The sequence below is a fragment of the Pipistrellus kuhlii genome, unplaced genomic scaffold, assembly GCF_014108245.1.
Source record: "Pipistrellus kuhlii isolate mPipKuh1 unplaced genomic scaffold, mPipKuh1.p scaffold_m20_p_12, whole genome shotgun sequence".
NCBI classification, from domain to species: Eukaryota; Metazoa; Chordata; class Mammalia; order Chiroptera; family Vespertilionidae; genus Pipistrellus; species Pipistrellus kuhlii.
Window position 1 is genome coordinate 19,262,232 of NW_023425427.1, and position 6,000 is coordinate 19,268,231.

A 6,000-nucleotide genomic window follows, 5' to 3' on the forward strand; every position below is an offset into this window, starting at 1 on the left:
TTACTGGACCCCATTTCGCCAGAACCACGAGAACAGCTGGGAACACAAAGTGCTGGCAAACTACTTTTCGTGTCTTTCAGCTCCATTGTTCTGCATAGAACCATATGGATACGTTTCTATTTATGTGCTATTTCTAAGTGAATTTAGGTGGATATAAATATAGGTTGTGCCACTCTCTCAAAATTATGCCTGTATGTACCAGAGTAGTCTCAAATTTGGAAACATACTGTTACAAGTATTAGCCATTCCTGATGTCCTGTTTCCTCTGTGAAAACGTCCCTAATATGTATGGTCTACATTTGGTCTTTCTTCTCTAAACTACTTTGACCTTTCGCTCCTTCTATGCAATTTACCCCCATAAGTGCGTACCCTTGCATAGCCTTTGTTATTCTATATTCCATGATCTCATCTCTCAATACAGAGTTTGTTTCTTGTATGTGAGTGTCTTACATATGGCTTTTAATTAAAACTGTCAGATAGTTGTTTCTTTTCTAGGTTTGCCTGCCTTCTTTTCTCCCTCATGCCCTTCCTTCTTCCTGCTTCCTTCCTTCCTCCCTCCCGTTCTTCCTCCCTTCCTCCTTTCCCCCCCCTCCTTTCTTCTCTTCCTCCCCTCCCTCCCCTCTCTCCCCTCTTCCTCCTTCTCTCTCTCCCTTCCTTCCCTCTTCCTTCTCTTCTTCCCTCCTTTTCCCTCCCTCCCTCCCTCTCACTTTTCCTTCTTTCATTTTGATTAAGTATATGTTCATTGAAAGCATAACAGTTCTGTTTTCAAAATGGATCACAATGCTGCTAAATTACATCTGCTGGCTTCTTCTAATATGTACTGTGAGCTGTTTAAGCACATGAATGCACAGGTGTTATAAGTGCAAACTTTACAGCACCTTTAAATTATGCTTTGTGGCAACCTTTCCAAACACCCATCACTTGTACATCGGCCAAAAAGCAAGGCAAAATGTATAGCATCATTAAATAATGATGACTAAGTGCATTGTATTTTGACAGTGGAATAAACCATTTTAAAATATGATTGCAACAGGACAGGCGTATAAGCAGCATTGCAAATATTTAACGTATCATGGCCTGCCTTGGAGGGATCTGTGGTGTTAAACAGGATTAGTCAGGCTGATTTCTCAGTATTTTGATTACAATGCAGAGGCCACCAAATATTTGTTAAAATCTGTCATGAGGGAAACCCAGGGTTTTCAATCTTCTAACTAGCAAGAACTGGAAGTTCTAGATAAATGAATAGCCTAGAAACGGGAGCAACCGAAACACCTGAATTGAAAATGATTCACCTGATTGGGAAAAACCCAATACATGCTTTTACCAGGGACAATCACTTTCAAAAGGAATTGCAAAATGTACTAAACATCAATTCAGCTGGGCATTTAAAACAAGCGAGTTTCACAAAGACGGTTTTAAAACGAACGGATTGCAGAATTTTATCCAGAGTGGAATCGAGAGTGCTTTTTGAAATTCTTGAAGGTACTACTGTGATGCCATCGAACATACCACATATTACATGTAATTATAGTAGAAGCATCTTCTTAAAATCTCTGCAGTATGGCTGAATTAGCTGTCAGAGAAACCAAAGAATTAACACCCTCTTTAGTTGCTGCTACCATAGCTTCCTTTAAAATAATTGTTCACGCTGAAACCGGTTTGGCTCAGTGGATAGAGCATCGGCCTGCAGACTTGAAGGGTCCCAGGTTCAATTCCGGTCAAGGGCATGTACCTTGGTTGCGGCACATCCCCAGTGGTGGGTGTGCAGGAGGCAGCTGATTGATGTTTCTATCTCATCGATGTTTCTGACTCTCTATCCCTCTTCTTTCCTCTCTGTAAAAAAAAAAAAAAAAAAAAAAATCAATAAAAAATGTTAAAAATAAAATAATTGTTCAGGCCTGGTCGGAGTTGACTCAGTTGGTTGAGTGTCTTCCTGTGCACCAAAAGATTGCTGTGCAATTTCAGGTCAGGGCACATTCTTGGATTGTGGGTTTGATCCCCAGTAGGGGCACGTATGAACGTAAGGGGGTAGGGGGTGGAGAAGGGAGAGGGATGGCAGCTGATCGATGTTTCCTTCTCTCTCTCTCTAAAAATTCAATAAAAACATATTCTCAGGTGAGAATTAAATATAAAATAATTGTTCACAATTTTGTGTTGAAGGACAATTTCAAGTGTAAAAGGAGGCGCCAGATCCTCTCTCCCAGTCCCCCAAAGCTTTCCATCGAGTTACTGAAAGCATGGTGTTTGTCCTGGAGCAAGGCCATTAATGAGGTGCTGCACCTGAAAATAGACTGCAAGACGCTGCCCTGTGCAAGGACATCCCCCACCAGTGATAAGCATGCAAATAACGGAATAAAGCATTTGCTAATTGGCATTGAAGGGCTATGCTTCGCCTGTTAAGATAATAAGGATGTGACCGCAAAGAGCCACTTGTGAGCAGCTGGCATTGGCAATTTCAATCAGCCTCTCCTGGTTGTGTGTATATGATTTCCCATCGTCCTGCGTTCTCTGTGAGGCACTCCATCCAGTCTACAGCCATGGGATGCGGTCAGCCCTTCTGTTTAGCAGGCAAGCCTGTGAAATTACCTTTTCCTTTGGTTTATGCCTCGGTCCCACAGGGAGAGTGCTGTGGTTAGGGGGGTAGACACCCACTCCGTTCCCAGTGTCCCCTCTTGCAGAGCCATGTTTGATTGGCAGTTATGGTGGCTGAGAGCTTATCTTTCGCTGTTTTATGCTTTCTTGCACAAAAGCCGTATTTCAGTCCCACAGACCAGACACGAGGAGCGGCTTCCTCGGGGCTGAGGTTGCTGCTGACAGTGCTGAGGCTGGTTTGGTTAAACATTGAAGTCATGACGTGACCTCGCCATCTGCACAGTTTGGGTGAGTCTCCCAAGAAATGGTGATGTAATTTAACACTGTGAATGAGGAAGGGGAGGGTGAAAAGATGAAAGGAGGCGTCTTCCTGGGCAAGAATGGTCACTGGGCCCAGAAAATCCGCAGTGGCTCAGCCACCTCAGTGCAGAGGTAGCTGATAACTCAAGAGGCTTGAGAGGAGGCTCGGGGGTGGAATGGGGTGGGGGAGAGGGAGAGAGAGAGAGAGAGAGAGAGCAACAGGGAATGGGCCTCAGATTATACCAAGTCCTTACATAGCTGCATGTTGTCACCCTTTTTGTCGGAGTTGACCTTGTCAAAGGATTGGCCTTGAATCTCGTTGGTGTTCCCTTGGGAAGCACAGATTCGTTGTCCAGGCCCCAGATACCTCCCTCCCTTTGCTTTTCAGATGGGAGTCGGGCCCTGAGCTTGAACTTGGGATGGCAAGACCCGCTCCCAGGAGAGGAGCATGTTCATGGTCCTGGGATGGTGCTGGGCTGTGTCCCCCAGGCTCCCTTTTAGGAATGAAGGACTAATGATTCCAGCTGCTGGAAGTGCTCCTGGCAGAAAGCCCTTCTATCAGCCCCCTGGGTGACCCCTGGTCCTCGCTGGGGTGAACAGCACCCAGTGAGTGCTGGAGATGGGGCACAAAGACCCATTCATCCTTTGTAGGAGCTTGGGACCACTCGGAATGGTTATCCCAGTGTCAGACCTCCTGGGGAATCTTTATGGCCTCTGGCTGCTCCGCTTCACCCTTGGCCCAGTTTTAGGTCCTGCCCTTTCTTTCTTCAGGTGTTGATCCCCAAAGCAACTGCACCCCTGTGGGCTTATCTCCTCAGCTCAGAGCTCCGGGAATCCAGCCTGCCCACACCTCCGTACCTGGGCCTCCAGAACTTCTCAGATGGCAACCTCTGCTCATCTGGTTGAACGTGTTCAGAGCTACCTGGATCCTCTTGCAGGGCTCCGCCACCCTCTTTCCAAGTATACCTTTAAAAAAAAAAATACTTTCCTATTGATTTTTAGATAGGGAGGAAGACGGAGAGAAAAATGGAAACATCAACAATGAGAAAAATCATTGGCTGGCTGCCTCCTGCACGCCCCCTGCTGGGGATTGAGCCTGCAACATGGGCATGTGCCCTGACCAGGAATTGAGCCATGACCTCCTGGTCCATGCCTGCTGGGCTCTGAGTATTTCTTGAAATGAGACTGAGTTCTACAGCTTTAAATACGTTGAAGAGGTACATTTATTGAGGTTTCATGTTATAAGCTTAAGGAAGCTTTCCCCTCTTGCATGAAAGCAGAAATTATATTTCTATGCCTGAGAGACCTTGATGCAGTATCACAGCTCTCCGTGGTTATTTTTGTCCCGGTTTCCTTCCAGTTATACTGAGAACCCACTGCCTTTGCTGGAGGGACAAGATGATCCAGCTCCGTTGAATTTTAGCTGCCTCGGCTCAGCCTCACTGCTCTGGTTAACAAGCATTCTCAAGTTCAGGAGACCTGAGGTAACATGCCATATGAAGAGGTGGAATAGAATAGATTGCATAACAGCAAAACTGCACTGACCACAATTTAATCTTTTCCAAAATGATCCGGAAGGTGCCATGAGATCTTGAAGAATTATGAGCATCTTTTACAGAAGTCCCCTTAGCAGGGATTTAGAGGTGCCGAGAGATCACTAAAACCTGCTGCAATGCCACGTAGAAAGTGAATGCCTGCCGCCATGGTGGTCTTGTCTCTGTGTTTAACGTGGGCATGAAGTGCAGAGAAATTGGCTAGCTGGATGAAGGGTCCTAGTTTTATCCAAAAGTTTTGTGGATCTGGGTGTGCCACTTGCCCACTTTAGACCTGTGTTGTCACTTTGGTAAAGACAGGGAATGAGGTTGAGGGTTGCTATGGACTAAATATTTGTCCTCCTCCCCAAATGTAGATTGGATTCTAGTGCCCAGTATTAGGAGGTGGGGGGCCTTTGGGAGATGAGTAGGTTATAGGGTGGAACCCTCACAAATAGGATTCATGTCCAGATAAGAGATCTGGAAGAACTTCCTCTCCTTCCACTGTGTGAGGACACAGTAAAAAGTTGGCATTCTGGCCCCAGCTGGTTTGGCTCAGTGGATAGAGCGCCGGCCTGTGGACTGAAGGGTCCTATGTTCAATTCTGGTCAAGGGCATGTGCCTTGGTTGCGGGTACGTCCACAGTGGGGGGTATGCAGGAGGAGGCTGATGGATGTTTCTCTCTTATCGATGTTTCTAGCTCTCTATCCCTCTCTCTTCCTCTCTGTAAAAAAAAATAATAATATATATATAAAAGTTGGCATTCTGTAACCCACAAAATGGCTTTCACCAGAACCCCACCCTACTGGCACCCTGATCTTGGGCTCCCAGCCCCTGGAACTGTGAACAATACATGTCTGTTGTCTATGAGCCATCCAGTCTACGATATTTTGTTACAGCAGCCTAAATAGACAGAAATAGTTGTCAGGCTCCATGTCTACCATTTCTCACAAAGTTTGCTACACCAGAAAAATCCCATTAGGGTCCTTAAGGTCCGGTGGTTTGGGTGAAGGGTCTCCCACAGTCTTCACCTTCCATGTTATTCTCAGGAGTAGAGTCAATCTGTGCTCACCTCTTTGCTGGCATCTCCCTAGGATGATGGATAAAACCACCTACTTATTTACAGTGTTTCCCCTTGGAGTGTTCATGTTTATTTGTTCTGCTGTAGAATGTTGTTTTGAACCCCCAAGAAGGAAAAGTAAAACAAGAAAGTAAAATCTCATTATTTTTTAATGGGAGTTGTTCCCGTTATAAACACAGATGGCTTCTGCAGTTAGATGCTGCATCTTAAATCCATCCTTAAATAAATACAGGCCAGTTACTGATGTCAGATACATCTCAGTTTTCTCTTGAGGAAAACATGGGCATACATTGAATGTTCACTGTAATTGAAAAATAAATATTTTTTAAAAGACTTAAAAAATGAAAACAATAATCCTACCTCATAGGATTGATATGAGTTTTAAATGTGTGTATAGCTTGGTGCCTGTCACATAGTAGGGCTCAATGAATATAGATTTTACTTTTATTATTTGATCTGTGATATCATAGCCATCACATAAAATTATGAGAAGGT